This window comes from Phocoena sinus, chromosome 11 (genome assembly GCF_008692025.1).
Source record: "Phocoena sinus isolate mPhoSin1 chromosome 11, mPhoSin1.pri, whole genome shotgun sequence".
In the NCBI taxonomy this organism is placed as follows: domain Eukaryota; kingdom Metazoa; phylum Chordata; class Mammalia; order Artiodactyla; family Phocoenidae; genus Phocoena; species Phocoena sinus.
This window is the reverse complement of record NC_045773.1, coordinates 35930013-35951650: the sequence shown is the minus strand read 5'-3', so window position 1 is coordinate 35951650 and position 21638 is coordinate 35930013. Positions and strand designations below refer to the sequence as shown.

General features: G+C 44.0%; 1 protein-coding gene across 2 annotated transcripts in view; it reads right to left on the bottom strand.

Moving 5' to 3' along the window:
* Nucleotides 1-19711, bottom strand: part of SFMBT1 (Scm like with four mbt domains 1) — a 133851-nt gene extending 114140 nt beyond the window's left edge. Inside the window, exon 1 of one of the 2 annotated variants that reach the window (XM_032650307.1) lies at nucleotides 19462-19711. The gene's annotated coding sequence lies outside the window, so the exon portion shown is untranslated. The remainder of the gene's footprint in view (nucleotides 1-19461) is intronic. The other variant, XM_032650306.1, reaches the window with a different exon arrangement.
* Between the last annotated feature and the right edge of the window lie 1927 nt (nucleotides 19712-21638).

Sequence of the window (21638 nt, the reverse complement as noted above, 5' to 3'; positions counted from 1 at the left end):
ATTCTGAAAGGGACTTACAGAAGACTAAATGCAAATCCACCAGAGGCCAGCATCCCCAGCCAAAATGGCCCTCCTCCTCCATGACTCCAACATTTCAAAATGTTGCTGCTGTCAGTGGTAGAGATGCTGCTGTGAAGGCCTCATTTATTAGATGGCACAGAGAACAGAAGAATATAAGCTGCTCTGGCAGTAGTTAATTTTTTTGCTACAGAAATACTCTGGTCTATGGGAAAACAAAAATCATAGAAGCTTATTTTCAGTTTGTTTAGACTGAAGAAAATAATCCTATTAGGAAAGTAAGGGACTGCAGCTAGTCACAATTTTAAGACTGATTTTATCCTTACAAGTGAATCCATGAACATAATGAGATGGATCCAAACTGGCACATGAAAGATCCATTTATTTAGTTTACAAGTAGAAAAGGATCATCGTTTAAGAAAAATAATTAGAAAAAAAAAAAAAAAGAAAAATAATTAGCATTACAGAAATCCAAAATAACCTGATGAATGAAATAAGCTAGTACTTGAACATAAATTATTTAATTCACCAAAAACATGATAAATTATTCCCTGAAGATAACTTTTAACATTAAAAGCCCTTAGAATTTCAGATTTAAGGAAAAAAGCAAAGATGTGAATTTCATAAATAAATTACAGTAGAATTCTAAATCTGTAAATGTAATCACTGCATAGGATTTCATTTTGTCTTTCTTTTTTGGGGGATAGGTGGAAGAAGTATTTTTTGATCTATCAGTGACAGACCTCACATTCAAGAAACAGACATTCAACCTAAAACCCTAGGCCAATTTTAATTGGGGCCTAGAGAAGCAGGGAAATAGGCAACAGAAGTCCCACTAATTCCTACCATTTCCACTATGATCTCCCTCCACATCTTGAGAGATTTAAATGTTGCTATCCCTAATCAAAAATAAGCTTATCAGTAATAGATTCATGTCATAAATACTGACGAGCACTGAACATGAATATAGTTTGCAATCAAGTATATTTAGACCTTGGTATCCTTGTTCATAAGCGAGAAAAGGAGCAACAAGATGCTGGCAATGTGTCTTGGGGGGTGTGGGGGCGGTGAGAATGATCTGAGCAGCAAAGGGGGGAGCACTCAATCAGAGGTACCGTAAATACAAGCCTGTCACATCTTAGACCAAGAACTGATATCAGGGCTCTGAGTAAGGACTATAATCAGATTAGGAGAGGCCAGTATGATCTTGTAAGTGACAGAGATCTAATCTGGGACACAACTGGGCCTAAACACAGATTTTCTGAACTCACGGAAATGAGCACTTAATCACACTAAGAGATCACGGCCACAGTGAAGATATGTTTCCTGTCGTGTTCCATTTTGAGAGGCTGAGTTCAGTTTTGTGGTTCAACACATGGATGTGACTAGGCTAAGTTGGAATTTAATTCTTAGCTTTTAAGGTTGCACTCATGATCTCAGATCTTACCCTTGCTATTAATTTAGTTTGTCCTACATCTAAGTTTATTTATCTCTACATATGAATTAAATAAATACCACCTGTGCTGGATAGTTTATGTTGGTACTCAGCCCCATGTTTAACATTCTAGACTCTCCCTGAATCATCAGGTGTGAATCTGCATCGCCAGCCCCCCTTGTCAGTTGTGCTCTCACTCCACTCTGGCAGCAGCCCTGGCAGGCGTTCCTGCTTGGCAGTTAGTGAACTCCAGCAGTATAGGTGAAAAATGGTGGTGTGTGGGCTCTACGCAATACCACCTTCCTCTTTGCTCCTCCAGCCCTTCCTTTTGTACCCAATTCCTAGAATCATACCCCCCCTTTTTTTAATTGACGTATAGCTGATTTACAATGTTGTACCAATCTCTGCAGTACAGCAAAGTGACTCAGTTATACACATAGAATTGTAGCCCCTTTTGATTGAAGCACCTAGGAGTGGTTTCCTGACTAGACATTGTCTGATAGCCTACCAAATTCAGAATTTATGTAATTCACAACCCAGGGTGGGGAGCTATGCTATAAAATATTCATTCATCCATTCAGTCAACAACTTCTTACTGAGCACCTACTGTAGGCAAGACCCTGTTCTAGGTGCTGGAGATACAACATAGACAAAAATCCCTGTCATCAAAGAGCTAACATGCAAGTGCAGGAGAGAGATAATACACAGGCTAGAGAAGTAAAATACACAGTGTTAGATAATAAATGCTAAGGAGAAAAATAATAATCAGGGGCAGGGATATGAAATTTTGCAAGAGGTTGAAATTTTTTTTTTTTTTTTTTGCGGTACGCGGGCCTCTCACTGTTGTGGCCTCTCCCGTTGCGGAGCACAGGCTCCAGACACGCAGGCTCAGCGGCCACGGCTCACGGGCCCAGCCGCTCCACGGCATGTGGGATCTTCCCAAACCAGGGCACGAACCCGCGTCCCCTGCATCGGCAGGCGGACTCTCAACCACTGCGCCAGCAGGGAAGCCCAAAACTTTCTTTTTTTTTAATTGACGTATAGTTGATTTACAAAATTAGGTACTAAGGGGCTTTCCTGGTGGCACAGTGGTTAAGAATCCACCTGCCAGGGCTTCCCTGGTGGCTCAGTGGTTGAGAGTCCGCCTGCCGATGCAGGAGACGTGGGTTCGTGCCCCGGTCCGGGAAGATCCCACATGCTGCGGAGCAGGTGGGCCCGTGAGCCGTGGCCGCTGAGCCTGCGCGTCCGGAGCCTGTGCTCCGCAACGGGAGAGGCCACGACAGTGAGAGGCCCGCGTACTGCAAAAAAAAAAAAAAAAAAAAGAATCCACCTGCCAATGCAGGGGACACGGGTTCAATCCCTGGTCCGGGAAAATCCCACATGCCACAGAGCAACTAAGCCCATGCACCAACTACTGCACTTATGCTCTACAGCCCGCGAGCTACAACTACTGAAGCCCACACGCCTAGAGCTCGTGCTCTGCAACAAGAGTAGCCACCGCAATGAGAAGCTCTTGCACTGCAAGGAAGAGCAGCCCCCGCTCGCTGCAACTACAGAAAACACACGCACAACAACGAAGACCCAACGCAGCCAAAAATAAATAACTAAATAAAATAAATTTACAAAAAAAATAGGTAATAAGTTTCAGGTGTACAACATGGTGATTCACAATTTTTAAAGGTTATACTCCATTTATAGTTATTAAAATATTAGCTATATTCCCTGTGCTGGACAATATATCCTCGTAGCTTATTTATTTTATACATAGTAGTTTGTACCTCTCTTAATCCCCTACCCCTATCTTGCCCCACTTCCTACTGGTAACCACTAGTTTGTTCTCTGTATCTGCAAGTCTGTTTCTTTTTTGTTACAGTCACTAGTTCGTTTTATTTTTTAGATTCCACATATAAGTGATATCATACAGTATTTGTCTTTCTCTGACTGACTTACTTCACTGAGCGTAATACCAGGAGGGTTGAAATTTTAATCACACAGGTCACTGAGGTGATTTTGGGGGAAAGACCCCAAGGAAGCAAGACAGCTAGTCATGCACATATCTCCAGGAAGGCATTCATGGCAGAGGAAACAACACGTGCAAAGGCCCTCAGGTGGGAGCCCCCTGGGCTTATTGGAGAGCAGATAGTGGGGAGGAAGTCTGAGAGGTGGGAAGGCTAAGCCATGGAGCCTTGTGGGATATGACAAAGACTTGAGTGAAAGCAGGAAATTCTGAGCAGAGGAGTGACATCATCTGACTTACCTGTTAACAGAATCTCACTGTGTCAAGGGTAGCCTGGAGGAAGCAAGGGCAGAAGGAGGGGAATCAGTTAGGAGGCTACTGTAATAATCCAAATGAGACTGGATGATAGCTAAGACGAAAGTAATGACAGTGAGGATGCTGAGCAAATTCTGAATATATCTTGAACTCCTATGTGATCATTAAAAAGTCACGGGCTGGTCCCTGAAATCCACAACAATAGAAATTTCTAGGGCTTCCTTGGTGGCGCAGTGGTTGAGAGTCTGCGTGCCAATGCAGGGGACACTGGTTCGAGCCCTGGTCCAGGAAGATCCCACATGCTGCAGAGCAACTAAGCCCACGCGCCACAACTACTGAGCGTGCGCTCTAGAGCCGGTGAGCCACAACTACTGAGCCTGCACGACGGAGCCCGCGTGCCACAAGTACTGAAGCCCACGTGCTTAGAGCCCGTTCTCCGCAACAAGAGAAGCCACCACAATGAGAAGCCTGCGCACCACAATGAAGAGTAGCCCCCCCTAGCAACTAGAGCAAGCCCACGTGCAGCAACAAAGACTCAACGCAACCAAAAATTAATTAATTAATTAAATATAAATAAAATTGATGATGCAGGCAACTGTACCCTCCTAGGTTATAAAAAAAAAAAATTTCTATCTGACTCCTACCAGGTGAGAATATAATTAGCCAAAGAAAATGTGATAATTGCAAATTAACTTCCTATAATATTCAATATACTGAAAAATTAATACATAACATGCCAGGGTTATAAAAATTTTAATAAATCAAAACAGCAAATGACTCACATATAAGCACTCAGCATAATAACCTCCCTCAGCAATGAAACAGCAAATTAGGGGAACTCAACAGATAACAAAGTAAAAAGTTTGGGGCCCATTTAGGATATACTGTAATCTTGCCAAGCTGCATGCTTATGGACACAAGTTAACAGAGTTTCCCCTCCATCCCCGTGTTCTGACTGCTGCTCACTCCAGTTCCAGGCAGGTCCCAATGAGCCTGCCTTCAGTTTCAGATATAATAAATAGCCCAAGATCACTGTAGCTAGTTGTTTGCTTCTTCTGGTACTCTCAAAGAGGGAAAGTTGGTGGGAACCTCACCAAAGTTAAACAGCTTTAGGAGGAAGCAGCACTAAAGATAAAGGCTTGGAAAGGGATTTGAAAAGGAAAAGTTCAGGATTATTTTCTTATTTTATACTGGACCTTGTCTCCATTAAAAACTGAAATGAAAAAAAAAAAAAAAAAAAAAAAAAAACTGAAATGTTGGGGCTTCCCTGGTGGCGCAGTGGTTGAGACTCTGCCTGCTAATGCAGGGGACACGGGTTCTAGCCCTGGTCTGGGAGGATCCCACATGCCGCGGAGCAACTAGGCCCGTGAGCCACAACTACTGAGCCTGCGCGTCTGGAGCCTGTGCTCCGCAACAAGACAGGCCGCGATAGTGAGAGGCCCGCGCACTGCGATGAAGGGCGGCCCCCGCTTGCCACAACTAGAGAAAGCCCTTGCGCAGAAACGAAGACCCAACACAGCCAAAAATAAATAAATAAATAAATCACAAGTGCCACATGCTGTAAGTTAAATTCAAAGTCCAAGTTAATAAACACTGTTTAAAAAAAAACAAAAACTGAAATGTCTTAAGTCTGAGAAAGTCTTACACTAATAATATATAAGTATTCAAAGATTACTCACTCCCTGACCTTTACTCCCACAAACATTATTCCACAAAAACCATTTCTCAAAATAACACCCTACAAAAATGTTAGCCCCTCCTCCCAGCCCTGTCAAACTATCTTCCATAGGAGGCACTTTGTACCTTTCTGACAGCACTTAAACGCTAGCTATTTTGTATCATATCTTATCCTGGTACTATAAGCTTCTCAAGGGCAGGGAATTTACTCAACTTTGTATTCCCTAAACTCCTGGCACCACCACTTTATGAAGTTTTCTGAATAAATTTCTATGTCAACAGATCACGGTACCTCCAATTCAGTAGAGAGGAAAAAACCACAACTTTCTAATGCAGCAATAATGTTCCTGCCTCCAGGGAGGGGTAATGTCATTCTCACAAGAGAAGGAAATTCAGTGCCCACTACCTCGAGGTGCCTCAAGGTCAGCACTGCTGACAGTCCTGGTGTGCACACTGACCAATTGGGAGTGCCTTTTTCACCTGAGAGGGCGTTAAAGCAGAGCTCCTGTGTGAATTTATTAGGCATTATCCACAGGTAATTTGCTTGCTCTACAGTCCTCTTCAAATCCTCTGACGTTAAAGCAAGCCTTCAAACCATTGTTTCTTCCACCTGTTCTTTAAACATTGAACGGTCCAACTTGCCACGCTACCCTGTTGCTTACAATGCTTTTCACAATATAAGGAACTTGACTAAATCTAATTGCCGATTTCTATACTTCTTTTTCCTGAGATCACTTATTTATTTATTTTATTTATTTATTTTTTTGGCTGCACTGGGTCTTCATTGCTGCACGTGGGCTTTCTCTAGTTGTGGCGAGCGGGGGCTACTCTGTTGTGGTGCGCAGGCTCCTCATTGCAGCGGCTTCTCTTGTGGTGGAGCAGGGGCTCTAGGTGCACAGGCTTCAGTAGTTGTGGCGCATGGGATCAGTAGCTATGGCTCTCAGGCTTAGTTGCTCCGCAGCATGTGGGATCTTCCCGGACCAGGGATTGAACCCGTGTCCCCTGCATTGGCAGGTGGATTCTTAACCACTGCACCTCCAGGAAAGTCCTGAGATCACTTTCTGAAGGCACCTTATCAACCCATAAGAACTTGCTTTTTGCCATACTATGTTATGCTGTCTCTTTGCCACAAGTCCAAGTCTACAAGTCGCATCCTTCTGTCTGCCTTCATGGGTCAAAACTACTCACTAGAATACAAACTAAATGGCAGAAAGAATGCCACAGCAAAGCAAACACACTTGACTCCGGAAAGCCCATAGTGCACTCAGCGGCTGCAAGCCCCTGCAGGGAAGGGCACTAGCACTTGTGGACCAGCAGTGCCCGCCCGTTGCTGGCCCAGTGTGTGCACCCTCTGCGCAAGTGATGACAGCCCTGGGTTAGGAATATACTACCATGAATTGTTACCCATTTTTTGATGACAGTATTTTAGAGGCAATGGCAGTACACAGAGGAGATACTGATGGGGGTATGAATGTAAGCTCTGAGGGAGTGTTCTCAAGTTCTTCCAATAAAGGGTAAGAAGTAAGAACTCAGATTACTGAAATATAATAACACTTTAAGATTCAGCTACATAATGCATCATGATTCCAAATTCAGTTTCTTCAGAAGTTACGATACTGGAACCATAGCATTCTGTTTAAAATTCCTTATCAAGTAGCTCAGATAAAAAGCAACTTTAAAAAAAATTAGCTGTATTACTGCCAATGAACAAAATACAAAAAAATTTCCGGAAAATAATTTGTTAGCCAATCCATGCTGCTGTGATTTTCTCAAAACCAAAACACAAACACAAATAAACTAAATTGATAACAAGCAGCACACACACAGGTCTTGGGCTTTAAAGGCATGGTTAACACCTCACAGTCTGTGGACATCTTCAGACATCTCAGCCTCCCAAGACTTGGCTGGGAACTCTGCCCCCTCTACCCCTCCTGCCCCACAGGAAGGGGAAGGAGTGGCAGAGACTTTATCTCCTGCTCCCCTTATTCTACTGCACCCAGTGCTGAAGAACAGTCTACTTATACAAACACATTAACTCAGAAAAAACACATTCAGTATTAGAAAGTTTGTCTTAATCCAAGCAAATGCAGTTATCATTATTAGTCCATGACACTGTTTATAGCATAAAAAACTGGAAATACTGACTGAATAAATTATGGAGCAGCCATTAACAGACTACTAGGCAATCATTAAAAGAACAAGGCAGGGCTTCCCAGGTGGCACAGTGGTTGAGGGTCTGCCTGCCGATGCTAGAGACATGGGTTCGTGCCCTGGTCCGGGAAGATCCCACATGCCGCGGAGCAGCTGGGCCCGTGAGCCATGGCCGCTGAGCCTGCGCGTCCGGAGCCTGTTGCTCCACAACGGGAGAGGGCACAACAGTGAGAGGCCCGCGTACCGCAAAAAAAAAAAAAAAAAAAAAAAAAAAACAACAAGGCAGATCTCTGCGAACTTGGATATATCCAAGACATTTTAAATGAAAAGAGCACTACCAATTAAGTTTTTTGAAGTGGGTGGAGAAATATATATCATTATACAAATAGAATTTTTCTGGAAGGAAACAAAAAAAACTAGGAATAACAGTGGCCTGCAGAAGGGACTGAGGGGACTTCCCTAGCAGTCTAGTGGTTAAGACTCCAAGCTTCCGAGGCAGGGGGTACGGGTTCGATCCCTGGTTGGGAAACAAAGATCGATGCCGTGTGGTGTGGCCAAAAAAAAAAAAATTGTACAGAACGGACTGAAGGACTAGGGATCTCAGTAAAGGAGTACTGTACACTCTTTTTCACTATTCAAAAAATATTTTACTATGTACATGTATCCCTGTTTAAAAAAAAAGATTAAGGAAATTCCTTGTAGGTCCAGTGGCTAGGACTCTAGCTTCCACTGCAGGGAGCACAGATTTGATCCCTGGTCAGGGAACTAAGATTCACATGAAGCACGGCCACCGAGTGGCTGGAAAACAAGCAAACAAACAAAAAGATTAAGTACTTAAGTCTAGAATTATGGTAAAAACAAAGCAATGCAAGAAAAAGTGATGCCTATTAAAAGAATTTATTATCTCTAAATTCTTTGTGGCAACATTTGAATTCAGTAAAACGGGTGGGTGGAGGGGTGGTATAGGAAGAGGTTCATTCTACCCACAGTAACTTTCAACTTTTTGCCAACCGTGATAAAAAAAAAAATGTATACTTCCTCCTCAAACCAAGATGCAAAAATCCCTTAAATGTTTGGCTCCACTGTAATCAAAGTTTAAATGATTCAAATATATTAATAGACCTGCAATAAAGTTCAATTACATTTTACATGTTAATATCACATACTATGAGTAAACAGTTTTACATATCTTTTTGTTTCTAAACAAAGAACTTCAGAATTACTGAAGAGTCCAAATTTTCTAAAGTCTCTCCAGCCAAAAATCAGTTAAGTAAAAAAACTAGAGTATTGACTCATTTTTCCTTTGTGCATGGAAGCAGAACAAAATATATCAAACCAAAAAAAAAATTTTTTTTTCATTAAAAAATAGAGGGTTTTTTCCCCCCACAGCGTCACAATTTCCAAAACTTCTCCATTTCCAGGCAGGACTGAGGAGGGGGTGGGAAGGATTATAGGCAAAGTCTAAGTCTGGTCAACCCTCTTTCACTTCTGTGGTGCCTCCCCTGTTCTCAGGTACCCCCAGTCCTCATACAGATACAACATCATCAGCACTCCCACCACAGTAAGAGCATCAATTCAATTAACAATGGTGGGAGGACAATGGATCCACTGGATTTTATTCTGAAGCTCAACCTGGGGCTCATGCACCTGCAAATAACAGGCTCTCATTAGTTACATGAGGGCAAAGGAAGTATCAACAGAATTGCCCCATCCTACGCTCATACAGAACCAGACTGGTGATTGCCTCTCTGTAACTACTATCATGAAAAGTAAAGCAAATGACTGGAGCTAATGCCCTTCAATTTGATTTTTACTAATGGAAATCCATTTGTGTCAAAGATCTGAAGATGGGCAGTTATCCTCGAAAAAGTGATGTTATAAGTTATAAAGAAAATGAAGTTGAGGAAAGGAATGTGGCTCACCTAAAACAATAAACAGACACTCCAAGCTGCAAAATATGACAAAATATTGACTTCTCATAAAAAAAAATTCTGAAGATTCAAAACTAAACTATAATACTGCCCCCAAATCTCCAGAGTTTAAAAACATTTTTTTCTTAGATCATCTACAAGTTGGTTGTTTATTCATACCTCCACGTAACATATATGTATTTGCTACGCCCCATTCTCAGTACAGGGATGCCATGCTGATTAAAGGACAGACCTGGTTCCTATCTTCATGGAGTTTACAACAGCAAACAGAAGAACAATGCATTAGTGCACTGTCTAGTTTTCCCACAAGGAACAATAAGGGAAAACATTCCTGGAGTAGGTTTTAATATTCTCTACAGTGGGGCTCTAAAATACTTTATAATAAATTAAACTTTTAAATTTAAATATTAGAATGAGCTAAAAATAAGATAATTTCACATAGCGATAAGTGCCATGAAGAAAACCAAACAGTAACGAGACATGAAAAGCCAGGGGAGCAGAGGTAAGGATGTTTAGGAAAGGTTTCATTACTGAGCTGACCCCTCTGATGAAAAGGAACTAAATGTAACAAACTCAGTGTACTTGGAGGGACAGAAAAGACATGTGGCTGGATTGTGGGAAAGCAGGCGGAAAAGTGGCAGAGGTGGGCAGGGAACAAATCACAAAGGGCATTACAGACCACAAAAGGAGTTTGGATTTTATTGTAATTACTATGGAAAGCCGCTAGCAGGCTCTAAGCCTAGGAGTGACAAGACAGGATCTGATTAAACATCATAGTTTCTTGTTTAGCAAATAATACATTTTAGAGTAGAAATAATGTTATAAATGATCGTGCTGCAGTATTGCTTCTATGCTTTCGTTCGGCTATAATTCATCTACTGTCTACTCTCTGCTACGTTGTATGCAAGGTACCGATAAAGAATAAAACAGGGTCTCTCACCATGAGCCCTCAATCTGGTATAGACACTGAACAAATAATTATAATTGTAATATTCACAAGAGGAGAATATGTAGAATACTGTGAGTACCCAGGGCAAAGGGTAGTTAATCTGGCCTGGAGAAGTCCAGGGAGGAAAACTCTACAGGAGACCTGAGTCTTACAGGACAAGCAAGAATCTCCTTAGTGTAGTCCCCTAAGCACAACACCCAAACCACTGGTGGAACATGAGAAAATTTAGGGGCTGCTGAAGACTTTCTTTTCAAGTATTTACATAGCATCATTAAGGTGGAATGGGAAAAAGAGTTAACATATAAAACATGCAACTGCAACTTCACAGGTATTGCTTAAAGAGGATTTATTAAGAACTTCAAAGGTACAAACTTCTAGTTATAAAATAAGTCATGGAGATGTAATGTACAGCATGGCGACTATAGTTAATAATATTGTATTACACATTTGAAAGTATCTAAGAGAGTAAATCTTAAAAGTTCTCATCATAAGAAGAAAATTTTGTAACTAGGTATGGTGACAGATGTTAACTAGACTTATTGTGGTGATCATTTCCCAATATATACAATTATCAAATCATTAGTTTTACACCTGAAACTAATATAATGTTGTATGTCAATTATACCTCAATTTAAAAATTAAATTTTTTTAAAAAAAATTTCACTAGCATTTGGTTTTCCCACAACACTGAATATGCGGGTAGTCTAAATATCACTTCAACAAGTGGGTCTGTGCTCTCTGTATATGTATGTGTATGTGTGTGTGTATGTATGTATGTTACTCATTGTGTACTGGGGTTAAAAACTTTTTTTAATACCAACTTTTTTTGCAGCCATTTTTATACTTAAGCCAAGACAACCTTTAATCAAAATTTTCAAACAGATTTTGAAAAAATTCCAAATACTCTCCACTTAAGACTCAAAAGTTATGAAAATTTTCCTGATTTGCTTTATTTTTCTATACATATGTGCATACATGTATACTTTATGAGCCATTTGAAAGTGTTGAAGACATCATGAGACATCATGATACCTCAGCTCTAAACTCTTCAGCTTGCTTCTCCCAAGAATAAGGGCATTCTCATATATAGTCACAACCATTATCACACCTAAAAAAAAAAAGATCCGTAATATCTCCTGTTATGAGGTACATAGTTTGTAAAAATTTTAAGTACAAAGGCTTTGTTGAGAACCTTGGGAGTTCCCTGGCTGCCTAGCGGTTAGGGTTCCAGGATTTCACTGCCAGGGGCTGGGTTCAATCCCTGGTCAGGGAATTGAGATCCCGCAAGCCACATGGTACGGCCATAAATAAATAAATAAGAAACTTACTGAAGGAATATATTTGGATAAAACGATTAGACTTACTATTACTTGTATTTCATTATTTTTATTTTTAAAATGTAATAATGATTTATAAAATTTAAGTTAAAAAGTCAAAATTTTAGGAACTTCCCTGGTGGTCTGGTGGGTAAGAATCCATGCTCCCAGTGCAGGGGGCCTGGGTTCAATCCCTGGTCGTGGAACTAGATCCCGCATGCGTGCCACAACTAAGAGTCCGCATGCCACAACTAAAGATCCTGCATGCCGCAACTAAGATCTGGTGCAACCAAATAAATAAATAAATATTTTAAAAAATAAAATAGTCAAAAATTTAAAGTAAATTTTTAAAATATTAAAAGAATAATTATGGTAATCAAATATGGCCAAAAGCATGAGATTGGTACATGCGAGACTGATATTTGGGGAGCCTTGTGTTAGTGGAGGACACATTGGACATGCAGAGGAGAGTATGTGCAGAGGACCAGGGTGTGGGCGTGGCTGGAGGGACGGGCGTGTGTGAGAGGGGGCTAAGCTGGGCAGGTGAGGGGACAAGCTCCTCAAGGATTCTGTGCACATTCCTGAGGAGCCTGGACTTTCCCCTGCTGGCAGCAGAATAAGTTTATGTGATAAAATCAAGTTTGTTTAGAAAGAGCTATCTGGCCACAGTGTGTCAGATGGATTGGAGAAGGAGGGGCAGAGGACGGAGGGTATGGACAACCATTTGGAGGCAACAGAACATATTTTTAACTGCAAATATTTAACATTTTAGTTATATTATGGGTTGAACAAACCTGCTATACTGGTAAAGGAACAAAACAAAAACAGTAAAACTAAACTAAGTTTACTTGCATGTTCATGTTGTAGAAAAGCAGCTTTTAAGAGAATAAGATAAGTTAGTAGAGACTTCCATAAAACTTGAAAGAAACCCTTGGGCACTTTTGAAGGTTTCAGCATTTAAAGGAGTTGGCTCTTTTTAATACCTAGTTTCACTTTCCAAAGTGGCTTTCCTTTTCCTTGGCAAGATTCATCGCGGCGTTAATTTTATATTTACCAGTCACAATTAAAATAAAACCAATGGGAAAGAGGTGGGGTGCAGAACAGATCAAGTGATCTTCCGACAAACAGAGTGCCCTCAGGCAGTACTGAGCAACTCCAGAAAGTTCCACTTATAGAGTCTAAGGACCAGATACCAGCTCTGCCTCGGAAGAGGAAGAGGGCAGCACCAGAAGGCCTAAGTGGCAGGACAGGATGCTGACCCTTCACTCCCCTTCCACCAGAACTCTAGTTTTACTTATTTTACATATTGGGTTTCCTAGAAAGATTTCACTTAACAAAGGGTCCCATAGCTTCTAAAAAGGTCTGAAAGCCAAGGAGTCAGAACTGCACATTCTTAAGTAAAGGGTTGGTAATTCAAGAATAAAACTCAGTTCCACGGGAAAGCTGTTGGGGGAAAAAATGGAAGCCATCACTAAGAAGGAAGGTAAAAAAAGAGACCTAGGCAGATGGGCCGGCTAGAGGAGTAGCTTTAAGGTAGACTGAGGGATTCTGTTCAGGACCTGTAGATTTTGAGAGGCCAGCAGAGCATCCAAACTGGACAGGCCCAGAGAACAGAGGATATATGGTACAGAGGATATATGGATCTGAAGCTCAGCAGAAAGGTTTAGGGGGGCATAAGGGCTAGATGAAGTCTAAATGTGGGGGAATCCACCAAGGGAAGGTCTGAAAAGGTCACAGAAGGCAAAAAGGTCACAGAAGGCAAAAAGAAAAGGGTCTGCCTCGAGCTAAGATTGTGTGGAGCTAGTGGCACATAGGAGGAGACCCTGAAGTCTCCTTCAGGGTCTGAAGTGGGCAGTCTGTCCACAGCAGAGCAGGCACAGGCTGGACTGGCAGGGGTGGTACTCAACAGAGCAGAAGCTGCAGAAGGGCAAAGGGACCAGAGTAAAGGGTACTGGCCAGGAAGGAAAAGACTGGACAATGGGTCCAGGCTTAAAGGGGCTGGAACTCTTTGAGAGGAAAAGGAGGTTAACAATGAGGTCAAAGATGACACAGGAAGAGTAGGGAAGCCTCTCAAGGAGGTGGCGGAAAAAAGAATACCACACCAGAACCTGAGGTTTCAGTAGTATAGCTGCTTTGGAAAGAGCTCCTCTCAAAGTTAATAGAAAGCCAAAATCAGGGTAAAGGTCAAGGGGTGGGCTGGGAGGAGAAACGGTTTTCAGAACCCTGTTGTGCCTTAAAGCTCTGGATCTGGCTGTAGGAGTCATGGAGCCCTCCTCAAGCACTCACAGCAGAGAAGGGAGAGCCACCCTAGAAGGCAAGGCCAGAAGAGCCCACCCAGCCCACTGCTTCCCGTGTCACAACTACTACTGGCAACAGAGCCACTTAAAATTTCTCTCAGTTCACCCAGGAGCCCTTAAGGAAAACCAGGCACAGATAATGCCTAAGAGCAGATTAAGTCTGTTTCCCAATTTGTGTACAGTGTTACTTGTATCAATATTAACAATAATAAAAACTTACGTATATTTTAAATGCAAATACAAACCATGATTGAGGACTAAAATCAACTTCAAAAGGGAAACAAATGAAAATAATAAGCATCAACTATATTAAGAGGTCAAGGGGTTCAGATATCATAAATGACCATAATAACAATCAAATACCCAAAGTTTTTCATATATCTAGCTTTAGCTACTAGATCACCTACCCCTGCCCATTTTGCTCAATAATAAAAATGAAACCTGGACATCCCTGGTGGCACAGTAGTTAAGAATCCGCCTGCTAATGCAGGGGACAAGTGTTCGATCCCTGATCCGGGAAGATCCCACATGCCGCAGAGCAACTAAGCCTGTGCGCCACAACTACTGAGCCTGCGCTCTAGAGCCCGTGAGCCACAACTACTGAAGCCCGCACGCCTAGAGCCCGTGCTCTGTAACAAGAGAAGCCACCACAATGAGAAGCCCACGCACTGCAAGGAAGAGTAGCCCCCGCTCACCGCAACTAGAGAAAGTCCGTGCGCAGCACCAAAGACCCAACGCAGCCAAGAATAAATAAAATAAATTTTAAAACTATTCTGGGTAAAAAATATATATATAATATTTTGGAATTAAGTCGAAGTACTTGTTGGTTAACACTTTAAACTGAATTTCAGCAGGAAAAACTCTTGAGGTATTTTAATGATTGATAAATTTCTCAGTCCATCTCAAGTTGTCATTCCAAATACGACTGTCCTGCACTTGCAGCTGCCAACAAACCTCCCTCCATCTCTCATCTAAGACCCTCTCCAAATGTCATCTCAGCCCAAAACCAACTTTCCCAAACCAAGCAGGTACTCTCAACTGCCCTATCCACCCCAAATCAGTCTAGTGATTAACCTTTCCCTAGATTAAGCAAACACACCTGCGTGCAGCACTGTACACCATGTTAGAAATGCCACTGTATAGCCTTTACCCACACAGTCCAGTGCGTGGCTCTGCAGTTACTCAACTATCAAACCACAAAGTTCAGCAGGGACCTAATACCTTTAGCACAATATATAGACAACATTTTTTTTTAATTATGTCCTTGAGTGATGATCTAAAGTCAAAAAGAGCTGAATAAATTTATAAACATCCTCTTGAATAAAAGAGACTAAAAAATAACTACAAATCTTTAGGTGCCTTTCAGCAACAGGCAAAGATTTACAGTCAAACTTGTTAAAACGTCTACAATAAAGTCATAATTTTTCTTTTAATAACCTGTCTTCTTATCCTCTCTCCCACTTTTGTAAAGCTTAAAAATGAACTTGTAACAACCTGACCACATCCTTTCTATTGTAAACATTTTCCAATGGGGCCAGTTCCACTTGAAGAAGTATAGAGTCATATCAAAATCCCACTCCCTGAAGTCTAATGGTTCAAAATCTCCCAGGTAACCAAAATCCCCAGAGACTTTCAGCCAATTTAACAACTATGTACAAGAAGAAATTTTTTTTTCAATTACAAAACATTCCAGTTAGAAAACAAATTCTATTTACAGAGATAAAAATACCCTGCCATAACAAAACCATACCATTTACTGATTAAATGTTCTTTCATTCTCATTTAAATTATTCTGAAATACTGGTTAACAGCGAAATAAATCCAGAAAGAAAAGTTTCAGGAAATTATAAGATAGAAAAGTTTTAATAAAAAATATTTAGCATTCAAAATACCTGCCTTATGGTCTTCTGCTTTCTGGATTGTATTCATTTCTTTAATGTGAACATGACATGAAGTCATAATAAAAAGGCCAATGAAGTTTGGACAGTTCAGCTTTTCTATAGACTTCAGAGTCAAAAGATAGCAGCTTCTACATCATCATTCTACAGCTAAGCCCAGTCTAGTCACCACTGTGAAAGCAAAAGTACCCTACAGAAGCAGCAAGATTATGAATAAGAAAAGCATTTTTAAAGAGAAAAATCATAGTTTACAAAAAAACAAAAGACGGAATTCCCTTTCATATGTACTTCTCATTTTGCATCTCTTCAGTTGCATCTCTCAAAAAGTTAACAAATTTTAAGTTAAATATCTGATAATGCCAAAGCTAAGAAATCTAAAAAGAGCCACCAAAAAAGGAAAGGAGGAAGGAAGGGAGGGAGGGAGGAAGGAAGGAAGGAGAGATAAAAACTGGTGGATCAATAACAACTAAGTGATGAATTACTTTCCTAATGATGCTATGAATCTTGGGGTAGAGTGACCAAATTCAGCTTAGTTTTTGGCTGTCTGACTTAGTCACAGAAAAACACAATTATTCAGCAGAATCATTTCACAAAAGAAAATCTTTGAACTTTGTGGACTACGCCCCATACATCCCTACCACAGGCCTCAGACAGTTCCCAACTTTGTATCACACAGATGGCCATGCAGTAGAAAAACACAGACCTTTGTGAGAACTAACAAGGATTCACTTACAACCTCTAACTCCTCTCCTTCAGCAGTAGAAACAAGAAAGGGTACAAGAATATACTAAAAGGCATTTGGGTAGGATAAGCAAATTGCTGAAGTACTTGCTTCAGGGGGGGAATGTAAAAAACCCAACTTCCTAGGTCTAACACAAAAAGGTATCTTAATCATGTTGAAATTAAAAAGAAAAAAACACACCTGATACAACTTTTAGTTACTTTTTGTTTTTGCTTTCATCGCTAGAGTTTTAATGATTTGATAAACCAGGCAAATATCCTGCATATATAAATCAAGTTAATTGCTGTCATTTAAAAGGTTGTTAAAGCTTTATGCCCACATTCTTTAATTCACTGAACTTTAAAAAATCCATTTTCATTTAATTTTCTCAGCAAATTCTAGGCTTTAAGGAACTGACTCATCTACTGACAACTTAAATCTGACTTGGGAAAGTTCATGATTCATCCTTCAAACCTAATGTCTGCAAATATACCTGTATTCCAAAAACGAGAAATAACAGATTAATACAGGCCCCATGTCCACAAGGACTCCCAAAAACCACAGATCCAAACCTGCACAGTACTGCCTCAGCTAAAAAGTGATCTTCTGACTAAGAAGTCTCCCAGGTCAGAATTTTTAGTTATTTTAGATATTAAAAAAAGTAAGAATTGTTATAAAAGCATCAGGATTAGGGCGAAAACGACCATAACTCCAGGTTTACACACATGTTGTCCTTCAGTTTATTAATACTGCCCCCTTTCACCCTCAAAAGAGTTCTGTTGCAAAGCAAAACTTACCAGTGGTGATGGAAGTCAGTATAGTGATCACCTTGGAAGGGGGAAGGTGTTTACTGAACGGAAAGAATGTAAAGAGAGCCCTTCGGGAGGCTGAAAATGCTCTATATCTTAATCTGAGTGTAGCTACCAAAGCGTATACATACGTAAAAAGTCATTGAACTCTATGTACTTAAATTTTACTGTAAGTTAGGCCTCAATAAATAAATGAATAAATATATATATAAAATTTCAAAAGCATATTAAAATACATGTGTAACTATCTTTCCAGATAATTACATGAAATCATCCAGAGCTCCCAAGATATTTTCTCTAAATGTATTTTAATAAAGATGCACATTGTGAGCACTTTTATGTAGAACCTTTCAAAGTACAGACCGAGATTTTTTTAATCGTTCACTTTAAAAAGTCACCGAATTTTAGAACTGAAAGCAGCAGAATAATGATCCACTCATCCTCTAACTCTGCAAATAAGGAAAACCAAATCTGTAAAGGGTAAGAAACATACCCAAGATAAGGCAGCTAGTCAATGACAACAGCAGTAATGTAACTGTTTCCTGATCTTGGGCCACTCCCGTTTCCACCAAGCAGTTACTTTTCTGACATTATAAACAAATCTCAACTCTGAATCTACCTGTGGCCTAGAAAGATTCAACATATCCCTCAAAACACGAGGCCAAAAGGCCCCAAAGTGTATGCAAGAAAACACTCATCTTCCTTCCTCCTGTCAAGACAGTTGACAAATGAACAATTACATTTTCAGGCATTTTGCTTGCGATGCAATAAAGTGTGACATCTGAAAAATGTGGTTCCAGAGGAGAAGGCATATGCAGGGATTGACAAAATCCGTCTTATTTCCTTTCAAATCTCTCTGATGGTTTCTTGGTTCTCAAGACTATATCACTGCTAAGTAGGGCTCACGAAACCTCGCTCAGGGCCGTCCATCCGCATGGCTTTGAGAGAACCGCTGGGAATAACCCCCACTAAATAAAACGCCTGGCCCTGGCAAGGGTGTCCTACCTACCCCAATCCTGGCGCATAACAAAACGTGCAGGTGACCTGTCCTTTACGGCTCAGTTTTAGAACCCAGTGAGCAGCTGACATCTTGTGAAAAACTTAACATACATCCTTTCCGCGGGAATTTATCTCTGTTCTCACAAGGCGTTTCTGCTCCCCACAGGGCAGGCCTGCCTTCTCAGGACACTCTGCTCGCCTCTCCATAGCCTCTTTTCAAGGTCCAAAAAGAGACTTTAAAAACAGAAATCGAAACGGTCACGGACCTCCCGAGCGGCAAGCCCAGCTGGGGTCGAGCAGCGGGTTCCCCGCGAGCCCTCGGCCCGCTCGCGCGGCGCTAGGAAGGCCCAGCGCACTCCACCACGCTGGCCCGAAGCAACCGGTTGCGGCGGCCGCTAGACGCTCAGCGGCCGCCTCGGCCCTGCGAAGTTCGGACCTCCGCGCGGGCGGCGCGCCCCCGGGCCCTGCTGCGGGTTCGCGCCCCGGCCCGGAGCGAGCCCGGGGGGCGGGTCCGCGGGGGCTCGGCGGGCGGGAGCGCGGGACGCGCGGGGAGGGGCGCGCGGCGGGCCCAGCGCGCCGGGGAACTTGGGCGCCGGCGTTGCCGCCGCCCGGCCACTTTCCTTTCACGCCCCAAGGCTGCCGCTCGGCGCGCTGTCCGCCCGGGACGGCCGGCCGCCGCCGCCGCGGCGAGGCGCCCAGGCGCGCTCCTGCTGCCCGGCAGGCCGGCGCGCGGGGACGCGCCAGGCCGCGCGCGGGCGCCGCGTTTCCCCCCCCACACACCCGCCCCGCCCCCGCCCCCAACGTGCTGCCGCCGCCCGTTGGCGCCTCAGACCGCGCGCCCGCCGCCCTCCGGCTCCCGGCGGATTTTCGTTGCCAAAGTTGCGTGGCTGCCTCGAGGGGGACGCCGCGCGGTCCACCGCCCCGGCGCCGCCGCCGCCCCTTCAGGCCGCCGCGCGGGAAGGCCCAGTCGGCGGCCCCGCTTTTTTACCTGTCGGGAGTTTTCGCGCGCGCACTCGCTCGATCGCTCGCTTTTCCCTTCTCGCGCTCGTTTTCTTTCTTTTCTTCTTTTCGTTCCCCCGTGCGGGCGCTTTTTCCGCTCGCGCCGCCTGCACTCGCCCGCTCGCGCCCTTCTTCCTGCTGGGCTCCGCGGAGCGGGGCGGCCGGCAGCTCTCCCCGCCCCCCTCCACCCGCGCTCCGGCGGAGGCGGCGGCGGCGGCGCTCAGCGCTCCGACTCATTCCAATATGGCACGGGCGCAGGGCGCATGCGCCCGCGCCCCCCCACCATCCGCGCTCCTCCCGGCAGCCCGCGCCCCTCGCGCCGCACGCGTGGCGCCCCCCGGCCTGGCCTCCCAGAACTCGCCCGCTTGTCTTCCCGCACCGCTGGGCGGTTGCGGGAGGCGAGGCGGCCGCGGACTGGGGTCCTGGGGTGTCCAGCGCCGCCAGCTGCCCCAGCCCCACGTGCCCGCAGCCCACAACTTGCAGCGGACACCCCCGAGGCCGTGGCGCAAGGCAAGCGGCGGCGCCTCCGGCCCCCGACGGCGCTGCGACCCCGCGCTGCCTGGCCCCGACAGGGAGACGCGCCCCCAGGGACCCAGCGCCCATCCTGTCCCTGCTCCAACCCACGAGGGAAGGGCCCCCGCGCCTCACCTCGGGTTGTGGACAGAGGCCAGGAAACCGGGTGGCGTCCCTGTGTAGATTTTGGCGTCCGAGCCGGGGGAAGCGCGATGCTGTCGTCCGCACGTGACAGCCTCCGGCAAGATGGCATTAGCGGAGGAACGGACCGAGCGACAGCTGGATACCAGATCGGCGCGTGTCGCCGTGGGAGAGGGCTGCGTCCGCCCGCCTGGCCCACGTCGGAGACGTGGCGCGACCCTTGAGATCTGGGAAGGCACCCAAGTGCTCCCTGTCTGCGAAGTCAGACCCAGACCCCCGGCACACCCGATGTCTCTAGGCTTCCGCAGGAGGTGCCCTGTAAATCCGAGTTTTCCTGCCGCTCGGGGCCCCGGCGAGGGGGCACAAGACGGCTGCCGAATTCCGGCGGGAGTGCAGGGGGCCCGGGGTCGGGACAGAAGCTCGAAGGTGGCTACAAGCCAGCCCCGCAACCCGAGGTGGCCACGGGCGTTATGTTCCCCAAGCTTGCCCCTTCCCCAGCGAGGGCAGGTGCCAGTGGGACACCCCTATCCCCACCTGCTCTGGAGAGTTCCATGCAGCAAGGAGTCCCTGCGCCGTGGAGACCCAGGAGTGCCTGGACTTCCGGGCCCAGGGAGGAGGTCTCCAAGAGGGCTTTGACGGCTCCTGCCTTTCGGGGAGGAGGAGGCGCCCCCACCGCAAGAAGGAGGTCTGGGGTGCCAAATGCGGCTCAAATCACTTCCTACTGACCTCAACCATCGCGCTGGAAAATATTACCCCACTTTACAGACAAGAGTTGCTCAAAGTCACGCTGCTGGCTAGATTTGAATCCAGTTTTTTTGTTTGTTTTTGTTTTAACTGCCACTGAAAAGAATAAGAAAACCAGGGAGAAAGAAACATGAAAAAAGAATAAAGTAGTATCCATAATACTACTACAAAATGCAACTTTTTACACATGAAACCTTCCGCTTATATGCACGTCTTTACATAGTTGCAACTACACATTCTCTTTTGTGTTTGCTACCATCGCTAACATTTTTCTTCTGTTCACACGATTCATTTTTAATGTGTGCAGGTATCCTCATCCATTCACTCAGTCTCTTAATATTGTCTATTTTGGTTCCTTGTAATTGTTTGCTAATGTGTATCTTAGTTCTGCACTTGGAACAAATTCCTGACAGTCGAATAACCAGGTGGAAGGTTAAGGAACAGCAAGGTGTTCTTGCCCCACAGTGCCATAGGGCTTCCCAAAGAGCTGCCCCACTTACTCTGCACCTCCCAGGAACAAGTGTAAAAGAGTTCAATACACATTTCTAAGCGTTGGGTACCATCATTTTTTCTCCCCTATTTTAACAGTGTCTATTGGTATTTCAAGGTTACTTCAGTATTTCTTAGATGACTTTAAAAAGAAATGTTTTTTCCATGCATTTACTATTCTGTATTTCCCTTTCTGTAAATGATCTGTTTATATCCATTCATCTTTTGGGGACTTGAACCTCTTCTAACATTGAATAAGCATTTTTTATGTTATAGATA